Source organism: Crassostrea angulata, chromosome 1, assembly GCF_025612915.1.
Source record: "Crassostrea angulata isolate pt1a10 chromosome 1, ASM2561291v2, whole genome shotgun sequence".
In the NCBI taxonomy this organism is placed as follows: domain Eukaryota; kingdom Metazoa; phylum Mollusca; class Bivalvia; order Ostreida; family Ostreidae; genus Magallana; species Magallana angulata.
In genome coordinates, this window is record NC_069111.1 from 47,452,285 (window position 1) to 47,470,367 (window position 18,083).

An 18,083-nucleotide genomic window follows, 5' to 3' on the forward strand; every position below is an offset into this window, starting at 1 on the left:
ACCAGTTAAACATCATATGATTGGAAACCTATTTTAATGAATTTAATTAAATCTTGTACATGTGTGCATGTACCTACCCCAGGCATAAGTGTATTAGGTTTCTTGGTCCACAAATATGAGTCAATTTTTTCTAGAAGATTGTGCATCACATTTCTACAAAGGCAAAAAGTTAATCATATCACAACAGTCATGTTTTTCTTCAATATTTAAATAATTCAATGGATACTAATTTAAAATGCATGCATGCATTTATAATAATTTTTACAGTTTTTCTTCAAGTCCAAAGTGCAGTTTACGTGCTTCAAAAAAAAACCACCCAAAAATCTGGTGAAAATTTGAATTTTTAGACTCTACCTCTCTTTAATGAATAGAAATACCGGTATTGATAAATAATTATACATGTGTCTGAAGTGGCCCTGTCTGACCTTTGATGTCTGTGGTTTAATGCTGTAGTAATACTGGACTGGTAGACAGACTGGTCAATGCAGCCCTCTGGGACCTCCATCTCTGTCCAAATCCCCACACAGACCGACTCGTCCATGTGATGGAGCATCAGAGATGCCACCTCACCCCAGGAGATGCACACCCCACCACACACTGGTCCATCTGAAAACTCTGTTGTCTCCTTATGTGTTAAGCTTACAGTTTCTAAGCCACAAGATGCTGGGGATTTGGATTTTCTTCCATGAAAAGTTTTATTCTCAAGTTCTCCACAGGAGCTTTCTTTATTTGAAACATTTATATCACTATTTTTTACCCGGGAATGCAAATCAGGTAATTCATACATCTTTTCAAAGCTTGATTGGTTATCTGACGCCTCTTTGTGAACCAATGAACTATCATGGGCTGTTGGATTTATATACCTATTGTTTTTAACAATAGAATGATACTTCTTTTGATGATTGTCATAATACAATTGAAACAGTTCTACGAAGGATTTCCAGTCACTTATTGTCTCAGGAAGAAGATCTGTTGGAACATTTTCAAAGAAATTAACAATAATGAAAATATTTACACAGTACATGTATATCTATAATTTTTTTTAAAATTTGTTGGTACTGTTCTTGTCACAATTAAAAGATAAGGTTTAGATTTATACCCATTTCACTGAAAAGTTGAAGATCTCCAATACAGAATATCATGGTAGCCATTTCTCTCCACTTTTGCTGCTTTTTCAATAAGATGAGACAACCTTTCCAATAACTGTTTAGGGAATAGAGAAGAATACAAGAGTTATTCCCCTTGAAAACAATCACATTCTACAAATGGTATATTTGTCTAATCATTGTAGTTAGAGGCATTTTTTTTTAAAAAATCCTTAAACATAATGTATTATTCATCCATTTTGATAAATGATTTTTACATGCATTAAAAACAGCTATTAATTACATTCATACTACAACACATCTATTGTACTACATGTACTGGTAAATAAATATTATTTCCGTTTCTAAAATTCATACATTTCATTTCCAATTCAATCAAAGGACTAAGTGCAGTTTTATGCAATTTTTGCCCCCCAAAATCAAAGTTTTAGAAAGAGCTTTAAAATAAGGTGAAAGATAGTTAAAATCCTATTGGAAATAAAGGTGTAAAAGGTTATCACCACAGTGACGTCATAATGTAGAAATGACGTCAAGAAATACTGCATTATTTTGATAAATTGATGTTTTGTAGCAAATTATGGGTGTTTTCGGATGGTTTTTCGACTGGGAAACATCGAGCGCAGGCTTGCTCAAGTACCATTTTGTAGTATAATATGTATAACTATCTGAAGAAAAACATATGTTAAATTCGCACTTGAGCAGACCTGCGCTCTATACTTCCGAATGCAAAATATAGAGCAAAAATGAGAATATCTTCATTTGTTTGCAAATTTGCGGGAATTAGGTCATTTAAGTGACGTCATAGATAAACAGCGAGTAGGCAATGATGACTAAAATCAAGATTAAAGTTATAGGCATCCTCTTAACAATGATTTGTGAAGATTTCATTTTCACACGATACTATTTAAAAATTGGTTGAAATCGGGGGCAGATATTTGACCATACCGCACATAGTCCTTTCTCCATCTTAAATAGAATTTGTGAAATAAGGTTCTAATTTCATGCACTTTACGTAGTCAAACTCTGCAACATTTATGAGATTTACATAGAGAACACACGACTAGAATAGCTCTTACTAAAACCCTGGTGTACGAAATAGAAAACACCAAGAGTTACCTACCCTGACTCTATACACATGCTTAAACATTTTTCTCTGTGATCCTCACTGATGTTGAGTAGAATAAAGTCTACTTTATCCCTGTCTTCCCAAGCCACACAGTGGCTAGACAGCCTGTGTTAGAGAAGGATTAATGTAAGACATCTAAATATCAGTTTTGGCTAAAATTGTTAAACTTTTATTAATACTCAGAATAGCTCTTACTAAAACCCTGGTGTACGAAATAGAAAACACCAAGAGTTACCTACCCTGACTCTATACACATGCTTAAACATTTTTCTCTGTGATCCTCACTGATGTTGAGTAGAATAAAGTCTACTTTATCCCTGTCTTCCCAAGCCACACAGTGGCTAGACAGCCTGTGTTAGAGAAGGATTAATGTAATACATCTAAATATCAGTTTTGGCTAAAATTGTTAAACTTTTATTAATACTCAGAATAGCTCTTACTAAAACCCTGGTGTACGAAATAGAAAACACCAAGAGTTACCTACCCTGACTCTATACACATGCTTAAACATTTTTCTCTGTGATCCTCACTGATGTTGAGTAGAATAAAGTCTACTTTATCCCTGTCTTCCCAAGCCACACAGTGGCTAGACAGCCTGTGTTAGAGAAGGATTAATGTAATACATCTAAATATCAGTTTTGGCTAAAATTGTTAAACTTTTATTAATACTCAGTACTTCAAAATTAATCCTTTCAAATATATATCATATCAAAAAATATATAAGATAAAATAACTGAGAGACAAATACTTTTTAAACCATTGTTTTGGGACCAAAAATACCAAATTGATGGCATGAACAACAAATTGCCTGTCATACCAGGGGTTGCCATCTTCATCCTTGAGCTGCTTAGGTATCACAGTCTTCCCCAGTAATGTACGAAGCCAGGTCAGTGCTACTCTCTCCTCCGTTATCAAGTTACTTTTGAGCAACTTGCAATAAATGGAAAAAAAATATTGTCACTAACTGTACTGTACTTTCAAATTTCATTACAATATGAAACTGAAAAGTTATTTTGTATCAATAACTTTTTCAGAATGCATGACTAAAATGACAAGTTTAAAGACAATAACCATCATGATTTTACTGTTTTTAATGATCTTAAACAAGTTAGTTTCAAGCCCTTTTTGCTGAATAACTAGTCTTAAAATTTTGTCTACAAAAAGGTGGACTGATACATGTATGTTGCATATAGTTAATGAATGACTAATGACCTTCTAGATGACTGAAGCTCTACAAATCTCCCACACATGTACTGATCCAGAAGGACGGTCTCATCTTGTTGGTAGTGTTGACATAAAAATATGATATCTGCTGGCTGGAGATGGTCGCATTTCACACAGAAGGAGACAGTCTCCACTGGAAACCTCTTGAACAATCTAAAATATTAAAATCAGTGAAATTATGAGCTCATATAAGAATACTGCAACATTGAAAACATTTAAACTCAATTTCTTCTACATTCACCACATATGTCAAAAGGCCAAAGGTGAATACCAGAAATGGGCACATTTTTATTTCACAGTGTTTTTTAAATAAAATTTATCACCTGTGACATTCAACATGTTCAGCAGAAAAACACTCCATATATCTATAACTAAGTGCAATTTCCAATTTATCAGTAACTCTTTCGAACCCCATTTCTTGATTTAAGTGATTTCATTAAAACCTACTTGTAAACAGAAAACAATGCCCTCTGTTGGTCATGTTTACTCAACTCCAACATGCTAATGGCTTCATCTTTACTTTTCTTATCTAGTGCTAACAAGGAACTGTCCGCTTCATTTTTGACTGAAAAAAATAAATCATAAAACCTTTCTAGATAAGTTGATATTCATTGAATAAATGTAATACATCTTGAATTGCATAAGGATTAAACATTAGCATACAATATTAACCTTGCAGACTCTGCATCCAAGCTGTCCACACTTGGAACTTATCGTCTTGTGACAAAGTGTTTCCCCTTGAGTATATGCTTTGTATCAAATCAGCTTTATCCAGTAAGAAGAAAACACATCTGTTTTCGTATGTTCTTCACTTAATCTCACAGAGGTATTAAACACAGAAGCGATGTTCGTTTCATTTGTCTGGTAACAGTTTGGACAGATATCACAGAAAGAAATAGCACCAAGATCAGGTTCAATAGAACCAACTATATTATTGAAACATCGGGAGTTAAAACACTGTCTAGTCAAATCTTTCACTAGAGTAAACATTTCACTAGATAGCTGGAGAGGATCTTCTACATTACAGAAATCTTGAACACTAAGCTTCTCAAAATCACTGAGCTCTAACATAGGACTTGATGGTTGTTCACATTCTGTATCCATTACTTCCTTGTCTTTCTCTGTATCATCCAGAGCCGTCTGAACATCTTCCATAACATCACTTTTATTCTCCTCTTTTGAAGACTCGGTAACCAGCCTTAACATGCATCTCTCTGAATGTTTACTTTGTAGCACCTTCAAATATTTCTGAGTATTTAAATTCTTCATCACAGTATTCAGAGAAATCATCCAATCAGCAAGTGTCTCCCACAATGCTTCAGGCCTTAATCAAACAGAAAAAACATAATATGAACCATGAAAAAAAAACATTTTTCCTATATGAACATACAAGATGACAATGTCAAATTGTTTTGTTTTCTGTGAAAATAAAAATAGCTACTTTATAATAGTGAGCGCAGCTCGCCGGCGCACAGCGCCGGCACGAAGCGAGCTCTACCGGCAAGGCGTGTGTGAATAGAAAATTCGGACTATTTGCACATTCATTCAACGGATTTTTTTGGCGTCAGTTAATCGGACCAGTAATGCCTTGTTTTAATCGTCCAAGTAGTTCCCTGTAATTATGGTTTCCCATTTCACACTCTCACGAGAACGAGATATAACACAACGCCAATTTCCAGTACTTTCAAGACTAACGGAGTTATCGTCCTTTCGAGTGACGTCACAATGGATTTCTTACACATTGATCCGACAGAATTTTTTAGCGTCAGTAAATTTCGACCCACAATGCAATTCCTCAACGTCGGCCGATCTCACTAGACTGGATACCATCTCGCGAGAATCAAAGTAAAACTTTTGAGAAACAGATAAATTGTGTAATTTCAGAACATCACGCTTTTTAAGAAAACAAAACAGTATTTTTCGCGTAGTTTTTTTCTAGTGTGCTTTCAAAGAAACAGACTTCACTTGACCGACGTGAACTTTGACGTCACAATAAGGGGAAACTACTCTAAAAAGTTATTGTAAATCTGCTGAAATATAAATACCAAAATCTTCTCAAAATCTTGCAGAGCTAACGAATCGGGACATTTCTTCAGAGATAGGAAAGAGCTGTAACTTGCTCTCATTTGGATGAATGCTAATTTATTTTATTCACTATATTTACGGTAATTTCCAGGAACGTTTTTTAAAATTGGGCGTGGCAACATTTGCAACATCATTCAAAAAATCTTCACAAGCAAAAAGAAAAATAATATCTCAAAATCAGGAAAATTCTAATAGGGGTAAGGAATGGGGAGTGCGTGGTATGCCTTTAGCTGCTCAAAAGTGTCTTTATTTTCACTACTATTTACGGTATTACATGCTCCCGGGTGATCCATTTTCCTTTTGTGATCAACATTTTTTTATACGTAAAAGAGATTTTTTTTAAACGAGGGAGGGGGGAATCTGTGATAAGTCAATTTTTATTTGTAAGTTTAAGAAAAATGTCTGCTGCAAGAAAAGAGGAAATAAACTGCAATGTGCATTATGTTAAAATCTTTATTATTCAACAACATTTTATCTGAGATAAATTCTATACTGGCGTGCGACCAGTATATAAACAATCTGATAAAAATCAGATCTTTGATCCGCTCCGACAAATTCTGATGTCGCTACACTTTGTTCAGCGACTATCAGAATTTCGGAGCGTTACAAAAATCTGATTTTAATCAGATTATTATATATATAAATAAAAAATCTTATGAATTATGAATAATGAAAATTTACTGGAAAAATATGTATATTCATTTTATTTTGCATTCAAATTCATTTACTTTACGTCACTACTTTTATTTTTATTGATTTATCATAATTCATTTTTGATCACCTGCTGCGCTCGCCCCAACGGTCGCACCGTAAAACATATTAGGCTAGTTGAGTTATTAGCATATATATGCATCAAGTATGAAATACCTTTTAAGCAGTGGAAAGTAATACCCTTATCACAAACCTTGGGCGCTATTTGTAATGAAATTTCATCCAAAGTCACTTTAAAAAGCAAGGAAGGAAATATGAGATTTACCTACTCCTTGCTCTGTCAGTGCGAATATAAGTTAAAGCTGTTCAAGATGGATTTTATGATTACATTATTTGGGTCATCTTTTGGTAAATGTTGATGATGATGTAACATTGATTTTGTTCAAATGACCTCAGGTGAAGATTATTATACACCCTCAGGTCATGAACAACATTTGTGGGAGCATGAGCCATTGGTGTTTTGTGTTCTTTTAAAAAGCTATGGATCAGACATGAAAGTTAAATGGGCAGGTATAGAGTCAGATGGTAATGTTGAATCCAATATATCACAACATTGACTTCTGATAGGTATAAAAAGACCCATTTTGGCTGACTGACAAACAACATGTTTTTATCTATGTTGGGGAGCTTTAAAAGTCTGAGAGACACTGGAACTGAATGATGTCCCTGTCAATGAAAGGCATATAGACAAACATCAGTCAGCAGAATTATTTGGACCTGTGATCTGTGGATCATATCCATTTACACACTGTAGGGGCACAATAATCTGTTTATGTACATTTAAAGGGTACCTGCAGTGCCGGTCAATTTTTGATATAATGGAGATCAATGTGTAAAAACATCATCCTGAAAATTGTACAGCGATCGCATAAGTAGTTTTCGAGATATTTGGGGAAAACCCGATTTCACACCTGAACGAGTTTTGAATCAAGCCGATTTGGCGCGAGATGAACTGTGACGTCACGGGGTCAACGCCGCTGTATGAGAAACAGGAATATCGTATGAAAACTGTTCGTTTTCTTGCATTGTTTTATCGATATATGAACATTTTTTCTGTTGTTTTATTTCCTTATCAACCCTGGAAGACTAATTATACTGTTGTTTGAGTTTAACCCGTATTTTATCGAACAAAAATGCCGAATTCGGACAATTGTTTGCTTCATGAATTTCGTCAAATGTGTAACACATTTTACATATAAATGCACACCATATGTAGCAAAATGACAATTAATCAAAGCATTATTGTTAAAAGAAACATATTTTGTTAATATTGTCATTCTTTCGAATGATTTCTCAGTGACATTATTAACTGATTAATAATATTGATAATACATAATGATATTTCGTAAAAGGTAACTCGGGGTCTATTCCTCGTATAAGGCATAACATTACAAATGATGTCGCCCGATTATTCAATAATATTGATATCGGACCAATAACAATCAAAACAGTATGCATTCTTTAACAAACAAACACGGGATTATAAACGGATCAAGGCGAAAGTCCAAGATGGCTGCATGATTAAGTCTGTCTCGTATTCTTTTAAAAATACGATAATGGAATTTAATTTTACATTTATTTACATCCTTTGTCAAAATGTTCCAGTTTATTCAGATTTCATAATGATTCGTTGTCAGTATTACAATTTAAGCTATACGGAGTTATAAAGCGTTTAATTGCTGACCATAACGCTCGAAAGAACGTTGCACTTTATTAAATAAGAAATTATAAAGAACAACGTAATTACTTCCGAAATAATTACTTGATCATATAAAAAAGGTTTCAATTGCTGAATTATAAATTTAGTCATTATGAAGTGATTAGATAAGTAACAATAAAGGCATTTACTTCGAACATTAGATTTACTATTTAATAGTAACATGCATGATTCTTTGATCACTGATTGACGGACTATACACATGTTTTAGCTGACGAATGCTTGATTTTACACAGTCTAATTTATTTCTCTGTTTTATCTTTTAACAATTGAGTAGCTAATTATACACAAATCAATTTACCCGCCTAGAGGTGTGAAACCCTCTCTTCGTTCACCAGACTCGTGTACCTTGTGTATACATACCCCATATACACGTGTGTCTGGAGCAGTGGCTTCGTTAGTTTACCTGTTTACCTGTGTCATTGTCTCGGATCACTCGTGTGTGAAAGGATATTATGTAATCAAAAAATGAATAATGAACATGACTTTGCCTATGTAAGCGTTTTAAGATATCGTATTCATCGGTAAAAAGGCGACGAGAATAATAAATTTTAAAATCCTTTAAAAAGAAATCCGATTGTAATAAAATAATAACGGATACAAATTTCTAGATCTACAATACTTAAAATAACAAGATAAGTCAAAACATCAGACCTATATCAATCATTTTGGCTGAAAAATCGAATTTAATTTGTATAGCTTTGAAAGGAAATTTCCCTCCTGTTGACCTCGTGACGTCACTTCCGCTGAAGCCTCGTTATCGCCTAATTCTGTTTTCTCTTGATTAGATTTCCCAAAGCAGGTAAAAATAGCCACTTTGAAGGGGCGTAACTTCATTATTTTTGCACCGATTTCGATGCGGTTTTTTGCATTAAATTTTGGTAAATAAACTCTTTAACATATGTTTCACATCGGCTGGGCTGCAGGTACCCTTTAATATAGAAAAAAATGATCCGTAGATAAATAACATCTAAGATGCGGACGAAACTTGAACCTCAAACTTACCTGTATCTGAACTGGTGATTCTTTAGAATCTTTGGGGGAAGATGAAATTCTTTTCTTTTCTTTGATTGTATCCAAGAACTTCTTCTTAGTGTTAGCAAACTTAGACTGTAAACTGAAATAAAAAACATATTGGCCATATTTACTGGTTAGCATGACAAAGAATCTCTTCATTTGTGGGTGTTTTTATAAAATGTAAATATGGTAACTTTTATTGGAGTAGGGCAATATCAGATGAATAGAGATGAAATAGATGAAAGTTTTCACAGAAGGTTCAACAATTGAGCATGGTATGACTGACTGACTGACTAACTGACCTGCCCTTGACAGAGGTCAAGGTCATTTTGGTGGGTTCTTCCCATGACTGACTGAGAGGAGACACTGACGGTGAAGGTAATTCTGCTGCATTAGGCTGGATCAGACTCGCTTTCTCTGTCATCGCAGGGCAACTCTCTGTTCTTTTAAGAGGGGAAGAATTTGATTGGGTGACTGGAATGCTATTCAAATATTCATTGGGTGCTGAATTTGAGATCATTTCTTTGGAGGAATGGGAGGATTCTTGCTTCTTGTGCTCTGTAAATCAGACACTAATTCAAATTTCATTACATGTTACATTACAGGTACAATATGTTGATATCTATACCTAATTTGTAAATTCAAATTCAGGTAAGATAGTATGAAACACTATTTACATGTCATATTTTGAAGAAAGAAATCACAATTACCTCTATCTGTCTCCTTTAATTTACACCCTGAAAATTTAAAGGAAATGCTTAAATTTTTCAGTATTTTTTATTTTTTGTGATGTCCTTCTGAAATAATATAATTCTGAGTCTAATACATCAATCTGTCACATGCTTAAAAATTTTCTTCGAGTTGTGAAATTATTAATTGTTATAAATATACATATATTAATTGATATTCATATTTCTTTTTTAAAAATCCATCATTCATGTCTTCTATTAAAAATGGTGTAATGGCATCATTTAAAAAGTGATACTATTCTATAATCATATAGCAATATTTGAAAAAAAAAATTCTTTTTAATAAGAAAATTAATACCTGTAGATGATTTTATATTGAACTGATTTTAAATAAAAATGAAAGCAAAAAGAAAGACATTACCTTCTACAATTATTTGCAAACATAAGATAAAATTAATAAAGTTAACAAAATTAATGTTTTACTTGAATTTCTTCGTCTGTGTTTCTCGTCCTTTGGTTTTCTTCCATCAATGTCCACCGTGACTGCTTTTTTGCGAGTGCTTGACTTTCTCTGCCCGTCTGATTCAGACTTTTTCACAATGAGCGGTATGAGATCTGTAAGTACCAAATTTCTGGTTCAATGACTTTGACCCTCTAGTAAGAGAGACCTCTCTCTTGCTTTTAACAAACTTTTGAATTAAAAGACAAATTTTCTGTTACTTCAAATCTAGCTGATAATATGTTCATTTTTGTCAAATACAAATATAAATACATCAGTTTCAAATAATATGTGCACTAATAAATACCTCAATGTCAAACACAATATATCAAAGGAATTCATTTTTTATGTCAAACAAAACCAAACATTATCAACACTTAGTAGAGTAACCAACTCGTGCACTGTACATTTACTGATCTTCAGACTTAGTTTGATCAAATACTTTAAATCCCATACTCCTAACCTTAAGGAAATGAAGTTAATCTACAGTTTGACAGTCTAATGAAATGTAATACTTTATTACCTTGGTCTTGAATAGATACTATTTCAATAATCTCATCCTTAACTAGTCCATTCTGGGAAGAATTTGCTTGTTCAAATGAGTTCTCATTCAAATCACCATTTAATTTGGGTTTCTTTGTTGCCATTTTCATAGACCCCCTGGGTATCATCATCAGCAAATATGTCATCCGAATTAATTAAGCGGTTCAGGCTTTCTTTGTTCAGTTCGGTATGACTCTCCACTTCAGATGATTCAACCTCTACATGGCCACCATTAATAGTACATACTGGCATATCCTGATTTTTCTCCATCTGTTCTGAACTCTCAGTATCCACAAAACACCTTTCTTGGTCTTGTTTTGATTTATCATTAGAATTTAAGTCTTTCTCCAATTCATCCTCATCTACAATGTTCACAATGACTTCATTTGTACCAGATGGTAACTTTCCTGGAGAAGATGTCCCAGAATCCACTTCATCTTGAGATCCTGTCTCATTCCAGGAATCCAGAGAAGCGGAACTCTTAGAATTTTTTATCTGGTAGATTCCAGAATCCAGACGTACTACGGAAGCTCCAGAACTTGATCGACTCCGACTATATTCCGACCCCTCAGTCTCTGAGCTTGAAGCAGCTTCTGCAGAAATCTTTTCAAATATTTCCATCACTTTTCCTTCGTGTTCTGATTGGCAGCCATTGTGAATGTTTTGTACAAGTTCTTTAAACATTTTACGAGACAAATGTCTTCCACCGTGGTTGGCCATGATAGACTGGCTGTACGTCCCACACACCTGGGCCGCCAGCTCCCACAATTTATGACTGACCAAAACAGAAACTGTCTGAGAGGCTGACATCAATATCAATTTGCGGATTTCTCCTGATGTCAAGAAAATGTACATCTCTGTTCCATGAATTCCAGCTTCCAATATATCTATTTGTTAAAAAAAAATTATTTTCACACATTTGATAAAGAAATGTATGAATGAATATCATCTTTAGTGAGAATACTGAAGTCCAAGTATCACCTGTTTGGAATTCTGTCCATAGTATGACCTTTGGCTGTTCTTGTAGGGGGTCGAGCAGGATTAATTTGGTTTTGTTCCATGTCAATATAAACTTATTACTGCAAACAAACAAAACCACCAAGATAACACTGATGATACTGAGATTTATTAAAGTGACTTTTATTTCAACAGTTGCATTTTAAAAGAGGATTCAGTGAAATTTAAATAACATCATTCTTTAATTCAGCACATTTAACATTACTATGGATATAATTCATATTGACAAAATGTTTGTACACATATAAATCTGCACAACGACAAGAAATGCCAACATCACTATAATTCACACATTATATAAACTTACTTACCTTATACATTTCAAAACAGGAAAATTGATGCCCAGAGGAGGAAATTCCTTCTTTTCTAATCTCCATGTGTTCTCTCTATATGAAATAAAACTGCAAAGGTTAACCAATTATACTTCCTTTACCCTCTTTCATTTCAATACCTCTTAACACTCTTAAACTGTCACAGCACCAGGAAACTTAAAACCTGAGAAAATTGCGAGACCTTGTTTACCATGATCAACAGTTTTAATGAGAACCACAAAATGTTAATCGGATTGATTAAAAGTACAGAAAAAAATAGTTTTGACAGTTTTTTCTTTTGATTTGTAAATACCTGATAGACAGCACATGAACTGGTGGAATGGCCAGCAGTTGTTTAAACTGGTGAGTGTGTTGGACATTGCCCTCAATATCTACCTGAAACAAACATCAAATCAGGCCATTAATAACAGTACAGGAAACCAAAAACAAGAGAGGGGGTGGTATATAATACCGTACACAAGTTCTCTAGCTGAAGGATATATGTAACACATGCAACAATTTTGTACTGCTAATTAATGAGCAGTGGCCAATATTTTCTCATCTTTTCCTAAATACTTCTGACAATTAATCTCAAAATCCTAATCAGCCCATTTTCATACCTTGAACAATTCAAAAAAATGTAAATTTCTTGCCATTCATAGTTTTCTTTACAAAAACGAAAAACATCAGGAAATGATTAACTAAAAAATGAACCTTGTCGTAAAATTCTTCCTTACAAAAGGAAATAACTTAACTGTCTCCTTATTTGACCAACATTGACAAGTACATGTATGCTTTTCGAATTCTTTAATTCAAATAATCTAGAGATTAAACTTTTTTCGCACAACAAATGAAGTCATTACAAGAAATTAAATACCAGTACCCAGGAACCACTGCTTACCATACAGAGATAGCAGACACAAATTATACATGAGTGCAAGCAAATTCTTTCCTCAATCTTGTAAAAAAAAAAGTTTAAGATCTTATAACATCTTACATAGCTTCTTATTTTATTGCACGTTTATTTTGCCACGTGATGTCTTATTTATTTATATTTACAACTATGTACTTATTCAGTCTAAGAATAATAATTTCTACAAATTCCCGAACCTACGAAACTGATTAGTACACCAAAACATTATTGATAAGGACTTTATTTGGGGCAAAAAAAGTCTACCAAAGTTGGGTGTTAACAACGTTCAAGCATGTACATATAATAAGTGATTAACAATATCTGATTTATTTAATACATACCTCCCATAGCCGAGATCCAGGTCTGGCACAGTACATAATGGGCACTGTATTATCACCTTGTAGAAAACAGGCTCCGTAAACACCATCTCTATAAAATAAGTTACATCATCACGTAAAAAAAATATAATAGGGATATTGCAGTCTCATCAATATGAGTGAAAATAATTCAAAGGTATAAAAATGTACCTTGGTTTTGTTCCAATCTGTAGATAGTTATGTCTGCAATGTAAATTAGTATGCCAATAAATATACTTGTAAATTTTTCATATATGACTGCCATCTATGCATTTCACGGTCACCTATAAATTTATGCACATAAGTTTAAAACTTTTGAATTCATGTTACAATTTTTATTTTGATTATGAATGAAAGTATTAAGGTCAGAAATTCAAGTCCATATCGAAAAAAAAAATCAAAGTATCCTTTTTCTGGACTCTAGTACAGGTATCTTGTATTTCCTGCATATCAGAGTGTAACTACATGTACGTGTAAACAAAAGAATTCTGACTTACCTGGCTGTGTTACAGTGGTAGCAACGTTATTGTTGACAAACGACACGCACGATTCTGATTCACGAACGATCACGCACGATAAACGAACGATCATTAACTTACTGAATTTTCACGATACACGAACAAAAACGATAAAACACGCAACCAAACGATCCTACACCATTAAACACGCAAAATCAAAATTAATATGTAAGATTAGAATTAAGAAAACGTATTGCTTTAATTTGTATTGCTTTATGTTTGTCTTTTATTGAAAAGCGTCATGTACAGTAGCAATGCACTGTTTTATATTTTACGAGTAAACAATTTACACATCCATACAAAAGAAAAATATATGATTCATACACAAATTAATTTCTTGTCTCCATAACGAATAATAACTTTAGTGTAAATGAAATGAAGATAATGCATTAACTAAACGAAATTATTTACATACGAGTTGACTGTATTAAATTTATTTCAAACAAATGTTTACACAATGTACCAGATGGGAATATCGTATTCTCATTTGAAAAAAAAACGTTGGGGATAGTCGTTTAGTTTAAAACGGGGAGTGGGTAAGCTTGCCCGCTTTCATTTAACGTGTCGCTCTTGCTAATATGATTAAAATCATTTGTCAAGACACAATGGATGCTTGATATATGCTGACTATAACATTATGCAAAACTAACTCGACCGAACAAAGGATTGAATGAGCTGTGGAAATACTTGATAAATGACGAGTGAGAAAATGAATGTTAACAACTGTCAATGTTCTTCTATATAAAAAAGTTTAAAATTCACATTGTTTTACAAAAACTGTTTGTTGTCGTTTTAAGAATAAATCCTGACATTCCGTAAAAAAAGTTACAAATCGAAAAAACCGCACGATCACGCACGGTAAAAAACGCAAACTATTTTTCCTGATATACATGTACGCACGATACCGCACGTAACACGAACGATCACCCACGTTACACGAACTATTTAACATGATTGGCTTGTCAACAATAACGTTGTTACCACTGTACAGAGGAAGCACTCAGTACTGTGAACAGGAAGAGCTTGTCTTGGTAGACGTCTAGCTGTAAGACAGGCACAGACAGTTTCAGGATGACTTCTACTGGAACCTGCACCAAGTTCTTCATCTACAATAAAAGAGCAGTACAAGGGAGATAACTCTGTACTAAAATCAAAATATTCAGACACATACAAAAATGCAGAGACCAGCATCAATAAACAGTACTGACAAGACCCAACCTAACACCAGAGCATACTCAAACAAAAGCCTGGGTTTACATACGGGTTTACTTTGGGTTTACTCTGGGTCTGGTTTTTGATAAATTGCGTCCACTCGAGGTTTACTGTAGGTCCACTCTCGATTTACTTTAGATTTACTTGAGGTTTGCTTTTTGTGTTCAATTTAAACACTTAAGTGTGCACTAGACCCATCTTGTATCTTAACACCTTACTCCTATAATTCCCACCCCCTGTACATTCAACATACATATGAGTTTGCTTTCAGAGGTCTACTTCTGATCTGGGTTTATTCTCATATCGACTCGAGGTTTACTTGGGGTTAACTTAGGCCAGTTAGAATCTGCTCTAGTACACCCGGAGTAAACTCTAAGCAGACCCCAAAAGTACCCAAGGTTTAGTTGGGGTCTACTTTTTGTTAGGCTGGGTCTGATCAGCACCGTGTCTCAGCTACCATTGATTCTATCTTTAATCAGAGTGGTCATAAAGTTGAAACGATAAGAATAAGAAAACTGCTTCAGAATTTTACACATTTCACAAAGTTACTGTTGAATCAGTTATTCCATCTGATCACATGTCCAGTAGTTACCTTTGAGGACGGGATGTTGGCGACTATCACATTGCCTATTTTATCTGCAGTATATAACTTCTGCCCTGATGGGTCCCAGTGGATACAGCTGACCATCTGGTGACGATGGTTGCTCACTGAACGCAGCCTCTCGGGTTTCTGTCTCTTGTCAATATTCAGCTCTATCACTTGGACAAGGCCATTTCTGGTATAAAATCATGGAGCATAATCATTATTTTGAGGATTGAATTTTACATTGGATGAAATTAATCTTTTAAATAAGTTTTTTCTGTCTATAAATCTATTGATATTAAATCCAAGTACATTTGTTCTGAATACGTATAGGGGGATAATAAAACTTGAAACAAGGGACTACTGTATTACATGTACTTTAATTTGACAGAGAAAAGCTGTTGCTGACCCGTAGAAAATAATATCAAAACTTAAATTCAGGGCTCTCCGCAATAATCTCATCCTTCTCTGGTTTATCAACATTCTTTCTCAGTGTAGCATAGTTGAGATTAACCTTGGGTCTTGGTTTTTGTTTTGCAGGAACGGGTCTGTTTACCTTTCTACCCCTTCTCAAAATAGGCGTTCCATCAGCCACATTTGAATCATCTAGTCTACTATTACTTCCATTATTTGGAAAAAAGTTAGGATTTACAGACTCTGTATCTTCCTCTAAAACTTCATCAATTACAGCTTGCAGCTTTTTATCTTGCTGATCTTCTTTCATATATAGAAAGTCTACTTCTGTAGGTCCTTGGTACACAAAGTTACTTGTCATATTGCATTGCTTACTTACTTACTTTGGTAATTTTATTAACCTTGACATTGCATCTGCATTCCCATGTCTGTTTCCTTGCCTATACACTATTTTCATGTGAAATTGACTAAGTTGTTTGATCCACCTATGTATTTGGCCATCAGGTTCTTTGAAATTCTTCAGCCATGTGAGGGAACCATGATAAGTCCTCAGGGTAAACCTTTTCCCTAGTAGATAATGCTTGAAATATCTTGTAAAGTACACGACAGCCACCATTTCCCTTCTTGTAACACAATAATTTCTTTCTGGTTTATTGAGCAACCTGCTTCCATAGGCTATAACCCACTCTTAACATCTTGTTTTTGGGATATGACTGTCCCGATAGCAAAGGCGCTAGCATTAATATCAAGAACAAACTCCTCATCTTCCATGTTTGGATATGCTAAGGTTAACCTGGACTTGAGTTCTTTAAATACACGTTCGCAATTATCTGTCCAGAGCCATTTCTTATCTTGCTTAGTAAGGTCATATAGAGGCTTTGAAATTTTTTAGTAGTCTTTTACAAATTTTCTATAATAGCAGGCCAATCCTAGGAAACTTCGAACATCTTTAACAGAAGATGGTATTCGGATTTGGTCTATTGCCTTCGTCTTCTCTGGATCTGTCTGTGTACCTTCTTTTGAAACCACATGTCCCAGTTCTCCACAGGGGCTTTCTTTATTTTATCTTATATCACTATTTTTTACCTGGGAATGCAAATCAAACGATTCAGACATCTTTTCGAAGCTTGTTTGGTTATCTGACGCCTCTTTGTGAACCAATGAACTATCATGGGCTGTTGGATTTATATACCTATTGTTTTTAACAATAGAATGATACTTCTTTTGATGATTGTCATAATACAATTGAAACAGTTCTACGAAGGATTTCCAGTCACTTATTGTCTCAGGAAGAAGATCTGTTGGAACATTTTCTAAGAAATTATCAATAATGAAAATATTTACACAGTACATGTATATCTATATCTACATGTCCTGTGTTTTATTTTTAATTTGTTGGTACTGTTCTTGTCATAATTAAAAGATAAGGTGTAGATTTATACCCATTTCACTGAAAAGTTGAAGATCTCCAAGACAGAATATCATGGTGGCCATTTCTCTCCACTTTTGCTGCTTTTTCAATAAGATGAGACAACCTCTCCAATAACTGTTTAGGGAATAGAGAAGAATACAAGAGTTATTCCCCTTGAAAACAATCACATTCTACAAATGGTATATATATTTTTGTCTAATCATTGTATTTAGAGACATTTTTTTTAAAAAATCCTTATACATAATGTATTATTCATTCAGTTTGATAAATGAATTTTACATGCTCTGCAACCACTATTGAAATAAAACCACTATTGAAATAAATTATTTCAATAGTGGTTGGGGACGTATTTCATTAGAAGAATCACTTTGAAACCACTATTTAGATACAACTACTACTGAAGAAATGATTTTAATAGAAGTTGGGGATGTATGTCATTATAAGAACTACTTAACATACACCATTACAGTTCAACTACTATTAAATTAATTTTTTTAATCGTAGATGGGAATGAATTACTATATTAAAAAACTAAGTAATCAACCGTTGTATATCATATTTGCAAACTATTTTGAAATGCAAGAAATCTAACGAATAATTTCAGATACAC

General features: G+C 33.9%; 1 pseudogene; it reads right to left on the minus strand.

The window, feature by feature from the left end:
• Window positions 1-5: 5 nt before the first annotated feature.
• Window positions 6-16,402, minus strand: LOC128192808 (uncharacterized; annotated as a pseudogene).
• Window positions 16,403-18,083: the final 1,681 nt, after the last annotated feature.